We start from the raw sequence: 25743 nt of genomic DNA, 5'->3' as shown, positions 1-25743 counted from the left end.
ACCTCATGGCAACAATTATTATAAATAACAAAAACTTACATTAAAACCAGCATTAAGAAAAATAATCTAAAAGACCATTCTGTGTTGTTTTTTTTAAAACTAAATCAAAACATCCTACACACCCCACCAAGTTTATTTAATTACCTGCCTCATGGCTTATGCCCCCATGATTGGGTTGTCGTTCTCTGGGTATGTCCAACACAATGGTAATTTTTCATAATCTATGGCCTTGTGGTTGCATTGTCAAACTTGTTTAGCAATGTATGCAAGATGGCAGTGTTGCAAAATGCAGTCTGTTTAATTGGATTTTTATATCTCAGTCAAGTAGTTCAGGCAGGTACAATACAACCCTCACATTAAGCCTCTTTGTAGTTCCTTTTTTTCACCCTACACTGTATTTCAGTGACTGTGAGCAAAGGAGAATTATATGGCAAGTGCAGTGGCATAGCGTGGGGGGTGCAGGGGGGCCCGGCCGCACCGGGCACAACATCTGGGGGTTAGGGTTAGGTGGCGCAAATCCACGGGTTAGGGGGCGCAAATCCACGGGTTAGGGGGTGCAAATTACTTGCCTTGCCCCGGGTGCTGACAACCCACGCTACGCCACTGGGCAAGTGGCTTCACGGTCACAATCCTAAAGATTCCAGCAGTGCCAAATTCAGGCACTTCTGATGATTCTTCCTCTGGTTGAAAGGACAGCATGAAGAACTCTTAAAGGAAAATGCAGGCAATGAAGTGCTACGTGGCTTCACTATGTTCCACAATGACACAAACCCTCCTGAAAGAGCCACAAGTGTCCCATTTTTAAAAATAGGAAACCAGTGGTGCTAAAATTTTACCACAGCAGGAATCCCCACGCTGTTCCCCGTCTCCTTTCTGCAAAACCGCTGGCTATCTCCTTTGATAGATCAGGCTTAAACCATTTGCAAGTGGATGGAAAGGAAAAGTCAAATTATTGTTTTTGCTGAAAACTTCTGCAGCTGTCAGGGTGTGTATGAAACAGTCCTGATGACTGGAAACAATGGCTGGACGCAGTGTGCCGTCTGGGTGTAAGAGCAGCAGAAGAGCTCCAAGTCGCCAGCTATTATTTGGAGAAGATGGGGCTAAATGAGGTGAAAAAATATATTGCTGAACAACACTGAAATGCTTTCTAGTAGGATGTTTTCCCCACCAGGGACAGTCTTACTATACTTCGTATTCTAGCCAGGCTCACGCAGTGAAGCCAGCAACTAGAGTAAGTGACAGCTAAAGTATGAAGTGCTGTGCATATGCTAGGAACCTCCATCTCTCTTTATCCTCCACTGCAATCCTCAAGACATTCCTCTTAGGGTATATTCACACCATACATTTAAAGTGCTATGGTACCACTTTAAACAGTCATGGCTTCCCCCAGATAATTATGGGAGTTGTAGTTTGTTAAGGGTACTGAGTGTTGATGTTGTTGTTTATTCATTTATACCCTGCCTTTCCCCCATACAGGTTAGAAGATCCCTCTTGCATCCCACAGCTACAATTCTTAGAGTAGGTTAACCATCAATCCCTCTTCCGAGGGAACTCTGGAGAGGTGAGGAGGATGTCCTGTTGCACTAGCAGGAGTCCATGCACTGGTTTTTGCTAATGGAACCATGCAGTTGAATCTGACTCTCAGATTCCAGTTGTATATTCCTCTAGCCATGGGACTGGCAATTCACTTTCCAGATTAAATGTGGTCCATCCAGTGGTGGAGGAAGCTACTCGGCCACCTGGGGCGGTGCGCCCAGGGGCAGGGCGAGCTGCCCATGGGGGTGGGGTGAGGGTGGGGCCTCTGGAGTCTGCCTGCCTCCTCCCACTCAGCCACCCTACAGCTGGGGGGAGGAGGCAGGGGGTGGACCATTTGGGCAGCGCTGAGTCTGTGCACACCCAAGCCAATGTGTCTCTCCCTGGAAAGACGCGTGGCTTGGGCGTGCTGCAGGCCCGGCGGTGAGTGCTGCCTGGCATTTTGTCACCCTCCTCAGTGGTGACATCTGGGGCGGTCCGCATCTATCACACACCCCTTCCTCCACCCCTGTGTCCATCTTCTCTTTTCTTCTAGCATTTAACTGTTGGGAAATGTTTCTGTAGGACTCTTTCATATCCTGATCCAAAGATAAATGGAATCTGCATTAAGACCCATTAATTCTGCAGAGTTCAGAAAACAAATCTATGATTTGCAAAAAGAATGTGTGTCTGTTCCATTAAAGGCAATAATACCAAGTGTGGGAGGAAAACATAACTTAGGTAATTGAGTCCCCGGAAGTCTGTAATTCTGGAAACATTCTCAGTATTTGTATGTCCTTCTGTCCAGGTCTTTTAAAACTTTAGGGCCATTGCTAAATCATTGCCAAGTTTTTATGCAAAATCGTTACGTCACCACTATGCACCAAAGTAGACATGACAATAAATGTGTTGCTGCAATTAACATTCATGCTTTTAAATTAAATGGCTGCCTCATGCCCCTGTAACCAAGATCGTTACAGTAGTTAGCATGGAGGGTGGTTTAGCCCTTTTTCCTGACTGAGATTCTGATGAAAATTGACCCTGCCTTCAACACTGCTATTGAGACCAAAGCTCCCATGAATACTTTTAATCTGCCAAGGGTATTTGGTCAATTTCATTTACTCTTTTGACTGGATTTTTTTGTGTGTGTCAAGCACTGTGTGCTTGAATTTAACTGTCAAAAAGAGCTGGCAGACACAAGCAGTCATGAAATTGGGGCTATTATTTGCTATTAGCTTATCTGCTTTCCCGTGGAGGGGAAAGCTGGGAATAATAAAGTGCTATATTGCATTGCTACTCAAGGAGTTATGCAACAGTTCAATTTTTAAGTTACATAAGGAGCGGCTCGTTGGGTAATTGCAATCCCTAATATAAATGGTCAGAAACATAGGGAGCAGAGCAATGGCCTCTCCATTTCTTAGCATACCCTCAAAATAATACAGTTAGGAACGTAAGAAATGGCCTTCTTCCATATCAGACCACTTGTTCATCCTGCCCAGAATTGCCCAGTGTGTTACTGGATTACAAGTCCCATCATCCCTGATCATTTGTAATGCTGGCTAGGGCTGATGGGAGCTGCTATTAAGTATAAGTTTTTAATTGTACATTGAGATGGAAAATGACTCTATTGGTAAAGAAACATAGGGGAAATTCCAGAAGAAGAACTTTCTGAGTACCTAATGGGTTACTAATTAATTTAGGATGTTTCGCTAGTCTGCTCTCTCAGGTGGTGTTTAACTTAGATCAAGTGGGAGGGGTTTTCAGTTCCAAATCTCCATTCTGAGGGAGTTGTCTTTGTTCTCAGACACCATAGAAGAAAGGTGTGCAAATGAGTTTCTGTTGGAGAAAACAGCCTCGGGCTGGAATGCAGGCTAATGGAGTCTCTGTGTGAAGAGAAAGACCTTTGATTTTAGGTCTGTTTGGAGTAATTTAATATTACTAAGAAGATGTACCTGTGCTTGGACAAGCACATGATTTTATGCAACTATCTGTTTGTTACATTGATTGTTTTCGTGTCTGTTTTGGAATAAGTTCTGTTAGTAAAACTTTTGAACCATATTTATGGTCTGGACAATTTTTCTTCGAAGAGGATTCAGTTTTTATTCATCCTATTGCTTCAAGCGGCCCAACAGTAATAATTCAATAGTTGCAATTTCAACATCTTCTGGAGGGCACCATGACCACTTGTGTAAACTGGTAGCAGAGGCCTTCTAGGGTCTCAGACAGGAGTCTTTCTCAGCCATACTTAGAGATGTCACAATTTAAACCAGGAATCTTATGCATGCAAAGCTTCCATTCTACTACTGAGCTATGGTCCCATTATAATTTCACTCTTCCACAGTCATGCTTGCCTTCTTCTTTCTTTTCTTTTCATGGAGACCTTGATTCTTATTATTCAGTATTTACTGTATTTTGGTATCAGAAAATCAATATGCAAAAACTGTGTGATACTTCATCTGAAGTCAACCAGTGTGGTTCCACATTTCAGTAACATTCAGTTGATTTATACAGGGTTTAGCTTTAAGGCCTTATCAACAGGAAGTTAATGGCTACATGTTATATTTATGAATGGTGTTTGCATGATCTAAGATTTCAAATCCCAAAGCAGCAGAATGTAGCAATTGACAAAAGGATCGTTCACTCATATGCCCTAAGAAAAATAATAATTTCCCTGGGTTGTAGCAATCAGTAAGGCTGGAATTAAGGACAGAAATCAGTCCATATTCCATTATCCTGCAGATAATTAATTTTTTAAAGGTAACTTTCTTTTCCTCTGTAGCCTAATTAGTTGCCTGTTGGGAAACATGAACCCTGAGCTGTCAAAAAAAATAATTTTTTAAAGCTGCATTCCAATATAATTAGATGGCTGATTAGGCCAACAAACACAGCCACAGCTGTTTGAAGCCCAGCACTCCTTAAGCTTCACCAGCTTTTCTTTTGACAACAACTAAGACATATGGTAATGATACTCCATTTTCTCCCCTCGTGTTGCTATGCTAGACACTTCAGTTCAGATGCCAAAGCCGTTAGAAGTTCTTTTTTTTAAAAAAAGAAAGATTAAACAAACACTTTAGCTATTTGTCTCTCTCATGTCATTTTAACATCCTTTCCCCTTTCTTTCCTTGACCACTCCTTCTATTCCCAAATTTCCTGGAGTATAAATGTGAAACGACTGTGCTTGCCTCAAACATCTCTTAAGGAACACCAAAAGCTGCCTTTTACTGAATCACATCATTGGCCTATTTGGTGGCTGTTGCTCTGGTTCCAAGGACATTTCCAGAACTGTACATTTTTCTAGCACTCCACAGTTATTATGCCAATGCAAGAACAATTACCTGAGGCGGCACATGCCACCTTGCTCCCAGTGTCCCTCTTCTCTCTGTTTTCAACCTTCTTGTGTAGAATAGGAAAGTTTTGGTGATGACTATCTACCTGCAGTAAAAAGAAATGTATCACAAAAATAGGGAAAATGGGACACCGATTTGCATGAAATTTGCAATACATAGGCATAGATAGAAGAAGCTTAGAAATCACACACATAGAAATCAAATACAATATATCGACCTCTCTCCTGATGATTCTACAAGTAGGAAGTGTGCTGAAGAAAAAAAAAAGAATTCTGGAGACATTTTGGACGCTATACAACAGAGATGGGGAAACTGGCCCTCTAGAACAGCAAACTTTTTCATCAGGGGGCCGGTCCACTGTCCCTCAGACCTTCTGGGGGCCTGGACTATATTTTGAAAAATATAAATACCCTGCAAGCTGGTCCCACAGCTGCCTCCGGACCGGGAGGAGGAACGCACTCTGCACACACTCAGGAGCGCATCTCGGCACTGCCCGCTCACTGGCATTGTTGACGAGCAGCAGCCGCTCCATCGGCCCATCCCTGCAGAGCTCCCAGATGGCATGCACCATGCGCTGGGCCCATCGTCCGTGGCCAGGTCAGCGGGCAGGCCGCACACACGGAGAGCTGGGCAGAGGTGCACAGCTTGCCCTCCATCTGCTCCAGCGCAGCCGCTGAGCGTGCCACCAGCAGCAGTGCTGAGCTGGGCACCAGGTGTGGGGCCAGCAGGTACACCAAGCTCAGACTGAAGCCTTGTGACATGCCTGTCATGATGCCCATGGCATGGCCCAGACCCTCTGCCTGCCCGCCTGCCTCTCCGTCCAGGACTGCACCGGGTTTACCTCAGCCACGGGCAGCGAACTGTTGGATTGGCTGCAGAAACTTCCTGGAGCCAATCCAAAGCCGTGCCAGTGTCGCCGCCTGCCCAGAGCCATCCGCGGCTTCGGATTGGCTGCAGGAGCTTCCTGCAGCCAATCCGAAGCCACACCAGCGTTGCCGCCCACACAGAAGCCGATGCATCTGCAGCGCGCGGGGACTGACCAAGTAGGCGGCAGGGTCTGCGGGCCAGATTTACGAGCCTAGAAGTTGCTGGACCAACTCCCATCAGCCACAGCCTGCATGGCCCATGGTCGGGTAGATGGGAGTTGTAGTTATCAACACCTACAGGTCATCTGGTCCCTATCCTTGTTGTACAGCAAAATGAAATGCAAAGCCTAGGGCACCTTATATGAAGCAAAGCATCCATAGTTTGCTTATGCTTGTATAGTCACAATTACTCTAAGGTAAATTGTCTGATATTTTCAGCCTCATTAGGTGATGGTAGCCAACCTAAGCTGAGGCTTAATGGTATTACACTATGATGCGTATTCCTAAAATGAAATTGGTCACTTGGTGCATGTGTCTCCCTATTTATAAATGGGAGTTTATTAGGCCACTGACATGTAAAAGATATTTCAAGGTATTTGTGTAAACATCTGAAATATTTATGCTTGGATCAGGGCTAATTTTACAGAAACTGATGAGACATGCAGAAGTACCCTATTTGCAGCTTTGACATAAATACTTTGCTATAAAGATGATTTATGTTTCTCTGTGCTCAGTGAGCATACAACCTGCTCTGCACAGAGGATATGTAATTGTTTATTTGCTTAATTTTCTTTTTATTGTTTTGTGCAACAGTGTAGTGTATAAAAAGCAATATATAGAGAAAGGTGTTGCCAAGCTAAGGGCAAAAACTGAACATGGTGATATTCAGTAATGAGAAAGATATTTCAGGTTACATATACTTGTCATTTTTCCAGATAAGGCCTGCCTGTACTTCTTGTTTTTCATTTGCACAAAACAGCATTACTCAACCTTGTTCAGGGTTGTGGGGAGGTGGCAGGAAGAGGAGTTTTTGTTTGAGGGGATTGTGGACAATATGGCCTGGTACAATTTATTCATTTTCTTACATTTATATTCTGTCTACCTTCCATCATGGAAGTCAAGTTGGTAAGACATGTGATAACCCAAGCAGTCATTTATCCAGACACTGTCCAGACCCAGACCTGCTTAGCTTCAGCAAAATTTTGGCTTCATGTGCTTTTAGACTATGCCTCGGGATAATTATTTTTAAAAATGTTATGAGTTTTTCAAAAAGGAAGTACAAGACAGCTTGGTTCCTCCACCCCTTTAGTTATAACAAAGCTTTAACATAGTTGATTGTTACAGAAGAATTCAAGAAGAAGAAAAAGAGGTCACACAGTCATGTGAAGAAAGTGTCATTCCATGGGTCCCCATTAGTTTTGGGTTGTATGTAGCCATGTTCCTTTTCAGAACATAAACTAAATCAAGTGTTGAGAAACCTTTTGAGTGTATACCCTGGGATAATGGAAGAGCTTTTGGTTAGACTGGGGAGACTAGAATGCTGAGGCCTCAAATTCTTGCTTTCACAAGATTCTACCCCTACCATATGGAATCACAAATCTCTTTCACCAATGAGCAAAACCCCCAGAGGCTATACAATTCCCAGAGGCTATAGAATCAAATAACAAGGTCGGTCAAGGCGGCTAATCACCTAGCTTTGTTACTTTGTAGGTGTTGCCTTCAAGGAAACAGCTCTGAGCATGCTTGGAACAGATGTATTGGCTACTGATTCTACCAGAAAACTAGACTTGCTAGATTGCCATCATAACAATGGGAGGGAAGGAGAAATTGCACAACCAGGACTTAGACCTAGTAGCTCCATTAACATACGAATTTACTATTCTACTGTTTTGGAGACAGGTGGGTGAGACAACCTGTCCCTAGCAAATGTTTAGACTTAGATTAGCTGAGTAGTGCAGAAAACTCATTGATTAGAGATTGGCAGAAATATTTTCCTCAGCCTCTGTAAATTCAAATAGATTATAGAAGTTTGTGGAGGATTTTGGGGGGAAACCTTTTAAAAACGTGCTTGACATTTGACACAGTATGGACCAACTAAAATGCTAGTATGCAGCAATGGCAATTCATTGTTTGTAGACACATTTTAAAAGTATCCTCTCAGTTAGGAATGTATGCTACTTACTAAGGGGCCCCTAAGCTGCACAAGGCCCTAATTCTGCACATACTGTGTGTGCCTATAAATCTGTCAGTGCCTGAGTAGGGTTTAACTGAATACAATTGTATGTTCTAAAAGGTAACATGTGTTCCATAGTCAAATGCCCTCCCCTTTTGGCAGTCATAATTTCTCTCTCTCTCTCTCTCTCTCTCACACACACACACACACACAGAGAGAGAGAGAGAGAGAGAGAGAGAGAGAGAGAGAGAGAGAGAGAAGGATAGACCATACTAAACTAAGACCATAAGTCCTAAGACCATTGTGTTTGCATGCACAAAGGCTTTACTCAGGAATGACTTTGATCCAGAAAACCACAAGTAGAATCTTGTCCCAGTGTCAGCTATGCAAATCAAACATCCATGAGCACAAACTAACTATGCCATAACTAACAATGTGCTTGCTATATTCATCTCTGTATTTATCTTCTGTATCTGTTTAATAAACCTATTTAATAATACCTTCAAAAACAAAGCAGCAAAACATGCAATGGTACACAACCTGCTGCTGTTGCATCACTAGTATTTTGAGATGGGGATGAATGGGAAAGCAGGAAGACTATAAAGTGGAGCAGTTATCCTACATTTCAAAGCATGAGTTTTTATTTTATGAAATAGCACCCTGGGAGAGAGATACCTCACCCGTAATCCCAAACCCCAATCATTATGTGAAATGTTTCAGTGGGGAAAAGTATGTGCCAAACAGTATACTAATTAACTTAAACACACACAGAGAGATACACATTAGTACATCCTTTATTTGTGGAATGGCACAATTACACAATTGTTAGCAAGTATTAATTTGCTATGGGAAAAATGGATTAGGACTACGAAGGATATCTGGATTCACTAATAAAGATCAATTAGAGTCCCAGTGGTATTGGGTCTCCTGTTGTTCACCATGCCCTTTTGACTTCTTAAATCTTTCCTGTCACATGAGTAACAATTCCTGTTATGGTACTTACTGGATGAGAAGCATGGGAATACGTAGACATTCAAACAGCTGCATTTAAGTGGCCTCATTTCAATACTGGGAACAATGAATGTTGAATAATGTCAAGTCACTGTTTCTTAGCTCTTCAACAATAGCATTTTCCCCCATTGGTTAATTAATTGCTCCCTAATGCACCAAAATTATTAGATTTGTAAAAATAAAAAAATTAGACTGTTGGTGATCTACAGGACACAGCTAGTTAAGCAACTGATATATGGGTCTGATGTACTGGCATGTTTAAGACACGATTGCAATATGGTTTTACGACTACCACCCCCATTACTACCCATACTGCTACTACTAATTCTAAAAACTCATACCTTGCACATTCCAAAAAAAGAACCCGAGGCAGCTTACAACACATAAAAACGGTCAACAAAGAGCAGCTAAGATAACAAGAAATCAATTCAAGAACAAAAACAGCTGTTAATAAAACAATGATCAGAAAAGGAAACAGCAGGCAAGAGGGTAGAAAATATTCTATAATATTTGTTTTGCATACCAGACAAAATATGATGAAACAGGAAATACAGTGCTTAATCAAAAGCCTTCTTTTTTAAAAAAACAAGTTTTAAGCAAAAGTCAAGGGACAATATGGATCTCAAGTGAAACTGTATTCTACAAGGTGGGTGTCACCACTGAAAAGCCCCTGCTCCTCATCATTGCCTGCTGCACCTCTGGCAGCTGGAAAGTTTGGAGCAAGGAACCACAGTGTTGTTTCAGCATTAGGAGAGAAATAGTAATAATATTGTTGATATCTGACTTTTGCAGATACTGCAAAAGTATCTGCCAAATACTGTATTGTACAGGATCTACAATACTGTACATTATTGTTTCAGTTCTGCAGTTAGCAGAAACATTTTTAAGAGTTTCTCTTTCTCAGATTTAGAAGATCATAACACTGCGGGTGTGTGTGTGTCTTTTTAGGGTTTCTTTTTTAGCTATCAGATTTCTTAATGGAGTTAATGGTCCCACAGCCTGTGGAAATTTCAGTTTCTCTCAGGGAGGTCTGAGACTGAGCTCCAAAAAGTGAGCTGGTGTGGCCAGCCAGACCTTCCCGCTGACGTGCAAGACCTACAAGCAGGTGGCGGGCCCATAATTCAAAGTCTTCATTTGAACGGGCCTTAAAATTGTGAATGAAGTCTCCATGCACTCATTAAAATAGCTTACTATAAGTAAGCTGCAGAGCAGGGGAAATGAATCCTGGTGGCCCAGACTACCCAAGCATATGTCTGGAATAGCTGGTGCACTCATATAGGAAATCGCTAGATATTTTACACCTCTTGCTGTGGCTTAGAAACTGGCTGTAGAAACTCATTCTGCACTTGAGAAAACCATGAATTATATCCTTCCCTCCACCCCCTCCTTTTTTACATCTGTTGAGCATGTTGTGCTTCTCAATCAACCAACTCGGCTGAGGCTTGAGCTTTCACAATGAGCTCACTGTTTTCAAGCATGTTCTGGTGGCATTTTGTCAAGCCATGTGTGTTTGCTGGGCTGGGGGTGGGGGAAGAGGAACAAAAGTCTACTGCAGTTTCACAGGCTTTGCAATCCCCTTCTCAGCCTACAGAAAACTGTAACTGACCCCGTCAGTAAGAAATATTCTTTGTTTACTCTTTTTGAAGCAGCCTGACTGCCTACAGGAAAAAGATCCATCTCCTCCATTGGATTCCGAGCCTTTTTAATTTTAAGCTCTTTGGATGCTGTCTTCAGAAGACTTTCTTTAAACTGCATTTCCCTGGGTGCAAAGATTCATTTTTATGCCAGCTGGATAGTATTTTGCACACAACATCTCTCTACGAAACGTAGGAAACCCATGAATAATATTCTCATAGAGAAAGGCATTTGCCACCCAATTCCAAATAGTCTGCTGATGCAAAGTCTACTGAAGCAAAAGTGACACTGCATTTGCACCCCAGGACCACAGTGACTTATTTCCTGTTGCACTTTGTCCAGAAGCTTCATAGCTTCTTGTCTGAAGATTTCAAACACATACCTTTGGCTCGGAACTGGAGGCTGGATGGATTGGAACAGGTAGCAGAACTCGCAGTAGCCTGGCTTGATTTGTTCGCAAAGCATTTTGAGGATATGATTGCTTGCATCCTCCAGGACTTTGACCCCACTGTTACAGCAGTTGAATCTCAAGGGGTATCCAGAGCACTGGCTAGTCCTGTTGTGTTGGATGGGCTTCAGTTGGTAAGGCTTGAGGATGTGGACAAAGTGCTTGGATCAGTCAGGGCTTGTGCACTGGACCTTTGCCCCTCTTAGCTGATTAAAACTAGCAGGGAAGTGAAAGCTGGCTGGACCGGGGGGTGATTAATGTCTCCTTATGAGACGGGGTGGTCCCTGCCTGCTTGAAGGAGGCAGTGGTAAGACCATTCCTTAAGAAACCCTCCCTGGATTCAGAATATCTAAGTAATTACTGGCCAGCTGCCAATCTTCCCTGCTTGGGCAAGGTTCTTGAGTGAGTGGTCATGGACCAGATCCTGCCATTCTTGAAGGAAACTGATTTTCTAGATCCATTTCAATCAGGGTTTAGGCCCAGTTTTGGCACAGAAACTGCTTTAGTCTCCCTGTATCATCAGATGACCTCTGCCAGAAGAGAGACAGGGAGAATGTGTCCCTGTTAATTATACTTGACCTCTCAGTGGCTTCCGATACCATCAGCCATGGCATCGTTCTGGAGCAGCTCTCCAAGTTGGGGGTAGGCAGCACTGCTTTGCGAGGGTTCTGGTCCTACTTAGATAGGTGGTTCCAGAGGGTGATGCTTGTAGAGTGCTCTTTGGTCCGGTGGGCCAAATATTCTGATGACAAACAATTATATTTGTCATTTGCATCTGCAGGTGTGGCAGTAGGTGTGTTGGACCATTGGTTTGCCTCAGGAATGGAGAGCCAACAAACTGAAGCTCAGTCCAGATAAGACTGACACACTGTTAGTGCACCGTCCCCTAGGTGGCCTGCTCTTTATAGTGTTACATTCTCTTTAAAGGAACAGGTACATAGCTGGGGGGGGGGTTCCTAGGTCCATTGTTGTCCCTTGAGGCCCAGGTGGTCTTGGTGGTATGGAGTGCCTTCCACCTTCTTCAGCTGGTGGCCCGGATATGCCCCTATCTGTGGAAATACGCCTTTTCAACCCTTCCTGCAGCACACAGTCCAATAAAAATGGAGCAAAAATATCAGCAGAGCCTTGGTCAACTTTAAACAAGTGGAGAGCTGGTTATACACACTATCAATTCCTGATGCAGGTAGAGTTGACGGGCAAGATGTTTTAAGTGGATGCCATATGGTGAGGCCTGCTACCCAAAAGGCATGATTACTGGGGGATTGGGGATGTAACAATGACAAACTCATGTCATCAAGTCAACGGCATCTGAATGAATTCATCCAGATAAGGCTGGATGAGGAAAGGAAGTGACTGTAGAGAAGGCTGTTTTCACATGTAAGTAAACATGCTGTGTTGCCATTTCCTCCCAACCCCCACATCTAGCAGTTGCAATCACTATTTCACAAAATTGTTCAAACCACTGCGAAAGCAAACAGGGCCACTTTAATGTTTTGGAAATCTTTTTTTGGAGGCATTCCAGAAACTCACAGCTTTCATACTGGGAAAAGGCCCAGTGAATAACAAAGATACCATCTGACATATTTATTCAATCACAGAATTTTAATCATCAACAAATATTTCCTGAGAGTAGTTTTTGCAATATGTCTCAGATAAATCTGAGATTGATTTGCATAAAATGTTTGGGGGCTTGGCGGGGAGGGGGGAATGCACAGGGGGGGAAATAAGAGCTGTATCTTACATTTTAAAGGACCAGCTTTAACTTTACAGAATGGTTCACCACAAACAGTTGACTCAGAATCTTCACACTGTTTGATAAAGCCTAACAAAAGAGGTGTGTGTTTGAGGTGAGACAGCTACATTCTGCTCCAGAATTCATATGAAAATATGTCCTCACCTAAATAGATATGTATGACTGTGTTTGCCTCTCATCCCTTTGTTTTTAAACACCAAGACACTGGATCCTGGACTTGTCCAGCTGTGTTGTCCTTTCTTAAGGAATGGGAACACTACTGTTGAGCCAGAGATTGTTTCGAGAGAAAAACGTCCCCTCAGATATTTGGAACTTAAGCCAGACTGGCCAGCTGAGCCCCAAGGGAAAGTATGAATAGCTAGCTAACAAGAAGCTCAATGTGGCAGGGAGATTTAGACTGCATGCACTCCATACATTTAAAGTACATTTCCCTCCCCCAGCAGGAATCCTGCAAACTCTAGTTTGTTAAGGGTACTGGGGACTGTGAGCTGTAAACTAAGTTCCCAGGATTTTTTTTTTTTTGGGGGGGGGGAGTGTACTTTAAATATATGGTGTGCACACAGTCTTAGAGCCTGAGTACACATGCTACGGGAAGGCCGACAAACCTAGCCCCTTCGAAATGTCTTTCCATCCTGACCATCTGGCAGTGCATCTACAAGTATCTCTACAACTTCTGGTTACATATTAGATCTGCACCATTATATTGTGACTGTCCACATTTCCATGCCATGTTCTGAGCAGGATCTTCATACAGATATGCTCCCACATGTTGCAGACCACATCTGATTATTTTCCAGGAGCACAAATAGCTCCTAACAACTTACAGGTTTGACACACTGAGTGTGTATTTTCTGGTTCTGTGCCAAAATCCATCTTTAGATTTCCTCAAAGTTTTCTTTTTTTGTAAAAAAAAAAAAATGCTTCCATTTTTCTGTTCAGGGCACTTGAGAATTGATTTAGAATTTCAGTTGCAGCAGGGTTTTGAGCTCACCTTACTATTGCTAGCTACCTGAGGGTGAGAAGTGTGTTTTTCTTTTCAGTAAATACTAAATATTTCTCCATCACTTTGCAGCCTCCCTGGCTGCCCACACTTCCTGACCTGAAAAAGCCCCAAAGGAGGAGTTATCACATGACACCTTCCCCTGGCTTTAATGGAATCAGTGGCACCCAGGAAGGCAAATGGCTGGTTAGACGATTTGTAGAACACCCACAAACACCCTTCAGCCACCTCAAAAGTAAAGTAAGTACAGCAAAAACCCGACATCCCATCTGTAAGAATTTCACTGACATTTTTTCCCTCTTTTCAGGTAGGTTGCTGTGTTGGTCTGACACAGTCGAAATAAAAATAAAAAAATAAAAAATTGTCCAGTAGCACCTTAGAGACCAACTAAGTTTGTTCTGGGATAAGCTTTCATGTGCATGCACACCTCTTCAGATATACTGAAGCAGAAGTCACCAGACATGAAAGCACACAAGCACATGAAAGCTTATACTAGAACAAACTTAGTTGGTCTATAAGGTGCTAAAGGGCAATTTTTTATATTTTTTATTTCCTCTCTCTCTCTCTCTCTCTCTCTCTCTCTCTCCACCCCCACCCCCATTTCATAATTTTCAAATGCAAAATGGAGAAAAATCTTTGGCACATAACTAGTATTTTCAAACATTAGTCTAGGCTCCATTTACCCATTCAAAGACACAAATCCCTTCAAAAAGAAAAAAGGTGTGTGTGCACGTTAGATTTGTATTGATAGCACTGCCATAGTTATGAAGACATCTGAAGCCAGCCTGTTTAGGGAAGTTTTTAATGTTTGATGTTTTATTGTGTTTTTAATATTCTATTGGGAGCCGCCCAGAGTGGCTGGGGAAATCCAGGCAGATGGGCGAGGTATTATTATTATTATTACTGTTACAGCGGTACCTCGTGTTACGTACCGTCCCCCTTACGAATGCTTTGGGTTATGAGCTCCGCTAACCCAGAGGTAGATGCTCCTGGTTGCGACCTTTGCCCCGGGATGCGAGTGGAAGTTGTGCGCTGGTGGTGCAGCAGCAGCAGCGGGAGCAGGGGCGTAGGAAGGGGGGGCGGAGGGGGGAGGCCGTCCCAGGTGCCACTCTGTGTGTGTGTGTGACAAGATGGCCCTTGCCTCTTCCAGCTGTAGAGTGGCTGAGGGCATGAGCCCGTATGGATTGTGCACGTGGGGGATGCCGCACATGCGCACTCCGTATGGGATGCTGCCTGCGCACTCCATATTGGCTGCCTTGCCCTGCGTGCCGGAGAGGGTTCCTCCGCTACTGAGAGGGGGGAGCCATTAGTGAAAGCGCGCCTCATGTTATGAGTAGTTTCAGGTTACAAACAGACCTCTGGAATGGATTAAGTTCATAACCGGAGGTACCACTGTATTATTATTATTATGAAAAGTAGCCACAACACATTTTCTTTTTTAAAAAAATACACACTCCTTTTGGCTTGTTAGGTTTACAAAGATCGAAGAGCAGGCCATAGCATTTTCTTGAGAGCCTTACCCCAGCCTCCCACTGAAAACTCTTTCTTTGTCCCCTTTAATTGACAGATGAAATGGTACCCATAGAGACTTGTACCTTGATGGCACTCGTCCACCTGGTGAGTACTTGCAGTCATTCTGAAGGGACAGGGATGATTCACCATGGAGAGGCCGCTCTCAGTGTCAGTCCAACTGCAAGTATAACATGTGTGCCAGCCCTTGGGCTGAAGTGCAGTGAGCAGGGAGAAATATCTATTGCCTAACCGTAAGTGTTCTGATACATTTTATGTCACTCTAATGCCACGGCATAGCAAGAAACAAAAGTATTTCTGGTTCTGTGTTAATTACTTGCACACTAAGGGAAACGCCCGCTTTGAAGAAATGGGTAAATAGAAAAAAAAAACTTATTTAGGAATGAGCTGGCAGCTATTAAGTTATTCTCTCATTCAGACCACAGAATCTGCTCCACCTCTTTTGCATCTGAAGGAGATTCATACCAGATGGTAAGAGAAGACAAAAACCCAGCATTCTGTACATGGAAGACAGCCCTTTTACCACTGGAAAACTAGACTTATGTCCTCACCCTCAGCCCATTTGCTTAATAGAGTTGTCAGATTAATTTCAATGGCTACTTATTTCCAATAATAATAATAATAATAATAATAATAATAATAATAATAACATTTATACCCCACCCATCTGGCTGGGTTTCCCCAGCCACTCTGGGCAGCTTACAACGCATAAAAAAATGTAAAACATTAAACACTTGAAATTTCCCGATACAGGGATACAGGGTTGCCTTCAGATGTCTTCTAAAAGTCATATTGTTGTTTATTTCCTTGACATCTGATGGTGTTCCACAGGGCGGGCGCCACTACCGAGAAGGCCCTCTGCCTGGTTCCCTGTAACTTTGCTTCACGCAGTGAGGGAACTGCCAGAAGGCCCTCGGAGCTGGACCTCAGTGTCTGGGGTGAGCAATGGGGGTGGAGACGCTCCTTCGGGTATACTGGGCCGAGGCCATTTAGGGCTTTAAAGGTCAGCAGCAACACTTTGAATTGTACTTGGAAATGTACTGGGAGTAACCAGATCCACAGAATTGACCTGCACCTCCGTGGACAGCAGTGAGTCCAAAATGACTCCCAGGCTGCGCATCTGGTCCTTCAGGGGCACAGTTACCCCATTCAGGACCAGGGAGTCCCCCACACCAGCCCACCCCCTGTCCCCCCAAAACAGTACTTCTGTCTTGTCAGGATTCAACCTCGTTCTGTTATCTGCTATCCATCCTCCAAGTAAATATGCTTAGGGTTTACCCAAAGCACTGGTAAATCTTTAATGAGTATTGCTTACTCCACCTCTAATAGGTTACACACACTCTCTCTCCAGATCAACTTGTGACCAGTATGTTGGACTAGTATTGTAGTAGGCTATATCCTGATATTCATTTTCATTAACATCATTTCACTCCCATCCTTTGAAGCTAATCTAGCGCTTTTTGGAGAACAGACTGCATTGTAGTCTAGCAGTGCAATCCTAGGCATGTTTACTTTGGTCTCACTGCTCAATTGTGTTTACTCCCCAGAATGGGTGTTTAAAGTTGCAGTCTTTGAAGCAGATATATCAGGGACCAACAGTCAGACTAGACATGATAAACAAGTCTTCACATTAGGCTGACTGGCACTAGCACTCATTCTTGCAGTTAGTAGCAGTCAGTGGGGGCCAAACAGTGGCCTTACTTGCCCTCTCATCACCAACAACACTGAGACTTACCAGGAGGGGGAGAGAAGGAGTGGTGAGGTTGGCACAGTGTAAGCCAGATTGCCTCTGCTGTGCCAACCTTGTTGCCACCTCCCTTCTCCCTCCTGGTAAGCCACAGCTTACACATCACTCATCAGTGATGTGCCACTACTCCATCCTGCCAGCCACTTCTGCTGTTAGATACCAATGTAAACAACAAATAGACATGGGGCAACTCATAGGAGGATACCTCTAGCAATACTTTAAGGCTCAGATGCTTTGTAAGGCAATACAGGGCCAGAATAACATGGGGCCTCTTTGTCACCCCAGGTACTTCATCCTTTGCACCTGGATTTTTGCCTGAAAGACCACGGAGAAGTGTGGGTTCACGGAGGGTAAGTTGTAAGCAAACATAGTTTGTGACATGACACAACATCATTGCTGATCATGTGACAGGGTTGGAGTCAGGCATAGGTCAGCAACAAAACAATAAATCACCTGAGGCCAGTTAACTCTTTATCCAAGGAAACAAACCACAGGTCTGGCCTAGTGGTCTCAGCAACTCTTTCTAGGAGGTCTTGCCCCAACGAAGGAGTTGTGAGGACTGAAGGTCCCCACCTTCTCAGGAGCCCAATAGGACTCCTCCTCTCCAGCGTCTTTCCCACACAGTTTCAGGCCGCGTCTGCACACAACCACCCTCTGCTCTGCGTGTTTCATTTCTCTGCGTGTTGTAGGAGACCAGGGGACAGGAGAGCTGGTCACAGGAGGAGAGGGAGACTTCTCAGCTTCTTCAGCATCTTGTCCCTCTTTCTCCTGGCTCCCCTCCCCTCCAGCCCCTGCTTGTGCCTTGAACTGTGCCTTGCCTCAGCCTCTTCCTGTCCACTAAACTCTGTCACCTCTTCTGCTTCTGACGCTTTCTTCTCCCAGTCTGCTCCTTCTCCCTCTGACCACTTCTTGTCCCACCACCAATCCCCTGGCTCTGAGCATTCTTCCCCTGAGGGGTTCTCCAGCTAGTGCCTCCCACCATTTCTCTGCATTCAGCCAGTCCATGACATTGTGGGACAAGACTGCTCAGGCATCAGCCTTTATTTCCAATTTCCTAACTTGATGCCTGGAATTAATATTCTGTTGTTTGGTATTTTATATGGTTGTAAATTTTGTATGTTGTTTAATTTGTTGTAAGTCACTGCAGAAAGAAAATACAGAGGCATTTAAATTCATTCATTAATTAAATATTTTCTCAATGCAAAGACTTTAGCCTGGGCAGGACAGGTTAAGTTTTCCACACCAACCTGCTAAGATCTGGATAATTATCAGGGGTCTTTCAGTGGGTGCTATTTGCATTTACAAACACACGCACCGAACACATTTAACATCATATCCAGTTTGGCTTGGTGGAACGAATTTCCAAATAAACCTGCTTTATTTTTTTTTTTTTTTTTTTTTTTTTTTTTTATAATATATTTATTAAAGTTTTCAAATAAAACATATATCAAATAAGCACTTATCGTTGTCCATTTAACATCTTTCAATTGTTACATGGGACTCCCCCACACCTCCCGCATACACTTACATCATTATTAAATTATTTTCAAGCAAATTATCATTTAACTCATCTTAATTAATAATCTTAATTTGGTTTGACATATAATTCGACTTTAAATCTATTTTAATGGTAGACAATTGTCTGCACTGGCATCCTATTCAGCACTCAGCCAAATTACAATATTTTTGTAAATAAGTCTTAAATTTCCTCCAGTCTTCTTCCATCCTTTCTTCTCCCTGGTCTCGAATTCTGCCGGTCATCTCGGCTAGTTGCATATAGTCCATCAGTTGCATCTGCCATTCTTCCACAGTGGGTAGCTCCTGAGTTTTCCAATTCTTGGCAATTAATATTCTTGCTGCTGTTGTTGCGTACAAAAAGAATGTTCTGTCCTCTTTTAACACACTCTGGCCGACAATACCCAGGAGAAAGGCCTCTGCTTTCTTAGTAAAGGTGTATTTAAACACCTTTTTTAATTCATTATATATTTTCTCCCAAAAGGCCTTCACTCTAGGGCAGGTCCACCAGAGGTGAAAAAATGTTCCTTCATTTTCCTTACACTTCCAACATTTGCTATCAGACGAATGGTATATTTTAGCCAGTTTGACAGGGGTCATGTACCATCTATACATCATTTTCATCACATTTTCCTTCAACGCATTACATGCAGTGAAGTTCAGCCCAGAGGTCCACAACCTTTCCCAATCTTCAAACATAATATTATACCCAATATCCTGCGCCCATTTTATCATTGTTGATTTTACCATTTCGTCATGTGTGTTCCATTTCAGCAGCAAGTTATACATTCTTGAAAGTACCTTAGTCTTAGGTTCTAACAGTTCAGTTTCTAACTTTGACTTTTCCACTTGGAATCCTAACTTTTTGTCGTTTTTAAACACTTCTTTAATCTGAGCATAGTATAACCAGTCTCGCACTTTGTCTCTCATCTTTTCTAAACTCTGCAATTTCCAGTTGTCACCATCCTTTTCTATTATCTCCCAATATTTTGGCCAATTGGCCTCCATATTGGCTCTTTTCCGAGCCTTAGCCTCCAGGGGTGACAGCCACCTCGGAGTTTTATTCTCCAGTAAGTCTTTATATTTTGTCCAGACATTAAAAACTGATTTTCTGACAATATGGTTCTTGAAGGCCTTATTTATCTTAGCTTTATCATACCATAAATATGCATGCCATCCAAACGCATTATTAAAACCTTCCAAATCCAAGACATCCGTATCTTCAAGAAGTAACCAATCTTTTAACCAGCAGAAAGCTGCAGCTTCATAATACAACTTTAAGTCTGGCAGGGCAAAGCCCCCTCTTTCTTTCGCATCTGTTAATATTTTAAATTTGATTCTGGGCTTTTTGCCCTGCCAGACAAATTTAGAGATATCTTTCTGCCACTTCCGGAAGCACTCTGTCTTGTCTACAATCTGCAGTGTCTGAAACAAAAATAACATTTTTGGCAATACATTCATCTTGATGGCAGCTATTCGGCCTAGCAATGAAAGTTTTAATCTTGACCAACTATCCAAGTCTCTCTTAATCTCTGACCAACATTTTTCATAATTATCTTTAAATAAACTCAGATTTTTTGCTGTTATGTTTACCCCTAGGTATTTAACTTTTTTAACCACATTTAGTTCTGTCTCTTTCTGAAGCTGTTCCAACTCAATATCTGTCATGTTTTTCCCCAGAACTTTAGTTTTTTGCTTATTTAACTTAAATCCTGCCACTCGACCAAAGTTTTGAATCAGTTGTAGTACTCTTTTCAAACTAGACTCCGGCTCCTGTAATGTCAGAACTAGGTCATCTGCAAAAGCTTTAAGTTTATATTGTTTCGCTCCGACCTGAATCCCCTCCACCAACCGGTCCCCCCTAATCATATTCAGGAGCACTTCCAGAACCGAAATAAACAGTAATGGGGAAATCGGGCAGCCTTGTCGTGTACCTTTTTCAATTTTAAACTCTTCTGTAACCACATTGTTAACTATCAGTTTAGCCTTTTGTTCTGAATATATTGCCTCAATCCCGTTCTCAAACCCCCGTCCCACTCCCATTTCTTTTAAGTTCCCCTTCATAAATTTCCAAGAAATGTTGTCAAAGGCTTTCTCCGCGTCTATAAAAATTAAAGCTGCTTTGGTGTTTATGTTTGTTTGTAAAAGTTCCAATATGTCTATAATGTTCCTTGTGTTAGTAAACATATGTCTGCCCGGGAGAAAGCCTGCCTGGTCTTTATGGATTATCTCACTTAAAACTTTCTTAAATCTTCGTGCCAAAACATCTGCAAATATTTTGTAATCCACATTTAAAAGGGAGATGGGACGGTAATTCTTAAGTTGTGTCTTTTCAGTTTCTGACTTTGGAATCAATGTGATAAATGCTTCTTTCCACGATTCAGGCGCCTTCTTCCCCTCCATTATTTCATTACTGACCTCCAACAAAGGTTGTATCAAATAATCCTTCAATGTCTTATAGTAGTTAGAGGTCAGTCCATCTGGCCCTGGTGATTTGCCCTGTTTCAGACTCAGGATGGCCTGTTCAATCTCTTGTTGTGTTATTTTGCCATTTAAAATTGTTCTGTTTTCTTCTGACAGCTTTGCTAGTCCATTTCTCTCCAAAAATTGTGTAATCTCTATTTCATCTTGTGGCCCTTGAGTATATAACTTTTTAATATACCTCTGGAAGCACTTTCTAATCTCTCCCGGGTTCTGAATGTTCCTTCCTTCAACCTCTAAGTTTGTTACTGTATTTAATCTTTGTCTCCTTTTCAACTGCCAAGCTAGCAGTTTCCCACATTTATTTGCCGATTCAAAAGTTTTTTGTTTCATTGTTTTAATCTTCCATTCTATTTCCTGATTTATCAGCTTGGAATATTGCGCCTGATAAAGTTTAATTTCTCTCAGAATCGGTTGGGACTTCGGGTTAGATCTTAACTTCTTCTCCAACTCTTTGATACTTTCCAGAATTTTATCTTTCTTTTCATTTTGCAGTCTTTTCTTTAAGGAATTCTGTTGGATCAAGAACCCTCTCATCACAGCTTTACTTGCATCCCAGATAGTTCTTTTTTCCACCGTAGTGTTCAAATTAATCTCAAAATAGTCCTTTAAGGTTTTTTGGGCCTTCTTTACAATTCTTTGATCTCTAAACAGGCCATCATTCATCTTCCATCTAAAGGAGCCGATTGGGATCAATGTCATATCCATTCTCAAGGCGTTATGGTCGGAGCATGTTTTGGGGCAGATTTCCACCTTCCTCACCTTAGGTGCCAGACTTCTAGTTATCCATATTTGGTCGATTCGTGTCCAAGTCAGTTGAGCTTCAGAAAAGAATGTTCCTTCTCTTCCCAAGGGGTTTCTAACTCTCCAGATGTCAACCCAGTCCATATTGTCAGTCATTTCAAAAAAGGTCTTAGGTAGTCTTCCCTCTTTAGTAATGTTCTGGTTCTGTGACTTATCCATATTTGTTGATACGACCCCATTCATGTCCCCCATCATGATGACGTTGTTGTAATCCAGATAGTCCAGCATGATCTCGTGCAACTTCTTATAAAAATCCGATTTTCCTTCATTTGGAGCATAAATTCCTAATATCAAAATTTTTTCTCCTTGATACTGTATTTCTATTGCGAGGATTCTTCCACTTTCGTCTTTAAAGAGAAATTTTGGTGAAAGGCTCTCTTTTGCATAGATCACTACACCTCTCTTTTTAACTGTATCCGATGATATAAATTCTTGACCAAGCCTTTTATTTATTAACACCTTTCTATGGAGCCTAATCACATGCGTTTCTTGTAAGCATATAATGTCCAATTGTTCCTTTTTTAAAATATGAAAAATTTTAGACCTTTTTTCGGGACTGTTACAGCCATTTATGTTCCAACTCAAAAGCTGCAGAGACATCCTGGATAGATCTGGTTATTCTTTCTGGGGTGGTACCTTGTTCTCCGGTCCTTGAGGATCCGAGGGGGCGGGCTCCCCTGGAGGTTCTGGCGCTGGCAATCCAAGTCCTTTGTGGAGGTCTTCTCCGTGTGCTCCCAAAAACTTGTCTCTATCTTCCACTGTTTTGATTTTGATCTTTCTCCCTCTGTAGGTAAAGGATAATCCTTGTGGAAACTCCCACCTGAAGATAATTGCGTTGCTTCTCAACAGTCTTGCCAATTCCGTGTAGTTAGATCTAAGGTCCAGCAACTGCTTAGGAATGTCCTTGTAGATTTCAATTCTCTTGCCCAAGATGTCTAGTGACTTTTCGTAGTGCAGGCCCAAAATCTTGTCCCTTTCCTCCTTTGATCTCAATGTTATCAAACAATCTCTGGGCTTCTCTGTCCTTCTGACTCTGCCAAGCCTGAAAGCAGATGCAATTTTAAAGTCTTTTTCCTCTAACTCCCAAAACTTGGCAAATTCCTTAGTTAGAAATTCAATAAGATTATCTTCTTCCACCTCTGGTATTGACCGTATCCTCAAGTTGGTCTCCCTGTTTCGCAGTTCTGTCATCAAAAAGTATATCTGATGTTCTCCAACTTGTTTGCTGAGTGGTCTTACTTCTTTCTCAAGTTCTTCCAATCTTTGACTAGTATCTTCAGCCAGTTTACGATTTTCACCTACAGCCTCCTTTAATTCTCCAATGGATTGGGCATTCTGTGCAACTTGTCCAGTCAGCTTATTCAAACTTTCTGTGTTCTGTTCAATTTTAGCTGTATGCAAATCAGCCTTCTTGTCCAGAGCCTCCAGTTTCTCCAAAATTTTCTCCAAGACAGAGCTACTTGTCCCTGAAGCCATATCTCCCAGGTGCAGCTCCTCTGTCTCACCCTCCCCTGCCTGTATTAGGGAGGCCGCCTCTATGTCTGGAGGCAAAGTGGAAGGCAAGGCCGGCACAGAAGATCTACGCTGTGAGGCTGCAGATAAAGTTAAAGTTGTTTGTTTAGTCCTTCCTCTTCTCCTTGCGCCACTCATTCCAAAGTTATCTGTAATCCAAGGTCAATCCAAGTTGTTCCCATGAGAAAGCAGAGTCCCAGATGCAATAGTCAAACAGAGGCCGGGAAAGGGAAAGTAAAACAAAGTCACTGCTGTAAGCCCAAAATCCTCTAGAGGGAGCTTAATACGTCTTCAGGGAAAAGATCAAATCCAAGTTAAACTTATAAATTTAAATCCATGTCTATCGCCTCCACAGTGTGTTATTTTTAGCAGAGTAAAACTTAAAGCAAAACAGTGTTTCTTACAGTGCCTTGACTGCAACAGTTTCAAAGTATCCAGTTCCAGCTCAGAATGTTTCAAAACCTGAATTCAATATATCCAAAGTTGCAAACTGGTGCTCATTCAGGCAGCTCCAGCACCAGAGATTCTTATTTATTTTATAATCCACTGGTACCACAGAAGAAGAATATCAGTGCATCCCACATATGACCAGCAAAAGTCAATAGCTCAAAGTCTTTCACTCAGAAAACTGCTTTAACAGGGTGCCAGCATTTAGTTAAAGCATAACTTTTTGTCTCCACTCCTCCTGCTCTTTGCTTAAAGTTCAGTATCGCGGGAGATGGGCTTCCTGCTTATTCTCACTCCGTTTTCAGCCAAATTTCAACTTTTTTTTTAAAAAGTTTTAAAAGTTCCATAAAGTTCTCAAAAAGTTTCAGAAAGTTGACGAAAGTTTCAGAAAGTTTTCAATGTCCAAATTTACTCACGGGTTGTAGTTTCCAAAGTTCAGAAAAGTTGCAGGAAGAAAGGACAGCGCTGACCGGCAACAGCAATGCGGCTTCACTTCGCTGTTTGCGCAACGACCCACAGCGCCGCTACCCCCTCCGCGATCCGGAGCCCCTTACGGGGTCCCTTCAACGTTTTGGGGGCTGCTTCTGGCGCCCGCCGGGTCCCGAGACCACAGGCTTCTGCCACCTGTGGTTTTCCTGGATGGGTCTCCGCTTCGCCGTAGCGGACGACCCGTTTACAGCGGAGCTCCCTTCTCCTTACTCGGAGAAGGCAGCCATTACCGGTCGCGCCTAAACCTGCTTTATATTGTTGTGTGAAGCTACAGTCCTATGTACTTGGACTCCAGGTGAACTCTGTTGGTCTTAGTTCTCAGTAGGGATACACAATGACTTCAGATCATGGAGAATGTTTTCTGAGCAGCTTTTAATGCCCAGCACCCACTTCAGTGGTACAGCAAATTGCTGATATTTGGGCACAGCTGTTGCCTGTTCCTAGCATATTTTCTGTGTCAAGCCAGATTGTACATTTGGATCTAAAAGGGAGAAATGTAACTTATCAGTTCCTATCAACTGCAATCACCTGTTGGTTTGGTTTTTTTTAATCTACCTTTAGAACAACTTATTCCTTCTGATGTAATATTTCTGCCTGTCCATAACAGAATATCAGAAGTATAAGAAATATGACATTTCATAACCGCTATATTTTTTCTAATGCTGGGCTTTGACTATCTCCTTGAATATTTTCCTGATCCAGACATGATGTAGATTTTTGTTCTCAATGCAATTAAATAAACTACTGAACTTGGATCTGAGGTCAAGTACTAACTCAAAGCTGCCTTCATTATTTTCCTTCTAAGTATGTTTCAAATTCGTTTATAGTAATTGGAAAGGTCATACCTGAGTTCAGAATATATTAACTGTAAAAAAACACCCAGTCCTGGAGCTTCACTGGGTGGTTTTATACTCCTCCCATCTAGACATGCTCACCAATTTCTCCCCAGTTTTGGGAGTTCCATATTTCCTGAACTTTTTTATCAAAGTGGCACTGATAATATTAGATTTGCAATATTTCCCCTTGGAATCTGTGGACTTTCAGAAAGTCGTCATCACCATAAAAATAAAATGAAATCAATAGCTCAAAGAAATGGAGAAAAACCCCCACTACTATTTATCTATCTTTATGAATTTTAAAAACAATTTTCTATGGGTTGTATCAAATGCTGGTGTGCCATTCCACTTGTGCAATGGTAATTTCCTTTCCTCTCCCCATGAACCCCAAAGCCCCCAACCCTCTGGAGCATCATTTGAGGGGGTGCAAGGGGAGGGCAGGGAAGATGAGACGAGGGGAAATTCTGTTGTAGAAGGAAAAGTCTGTTGTGCGAGTGGAAGGACAGCATTGAATACAATCCTATGGCAGTGACAAACCCTCCTCCCCCTCGCCAGGTCTTTGCACAGAAATGAAGGTGAGGGGAGAAATTCTGAGGCATTTGGTGGAGTAGTCTGGAGTTCTCTGAAATTCAGAAGG

Source organism: Podarcis filfolensis (genome assembly GCF_964270895.1).
Source record: "Podarcis filfolensis genome assembly, chromosome: 4".
NCBI classification, from domain to species: domain Eukaryota; kingdom Metazoa; phylum Chordata; class Lepidosauria; order Squamata; family Lacertidae; genus Podarcis; species Podarcis filfolensis.
The sequence above is the reverse complement of the archived record's forward strand: the minus strand, read 5'-3'. Positions refer to the sequence as shown.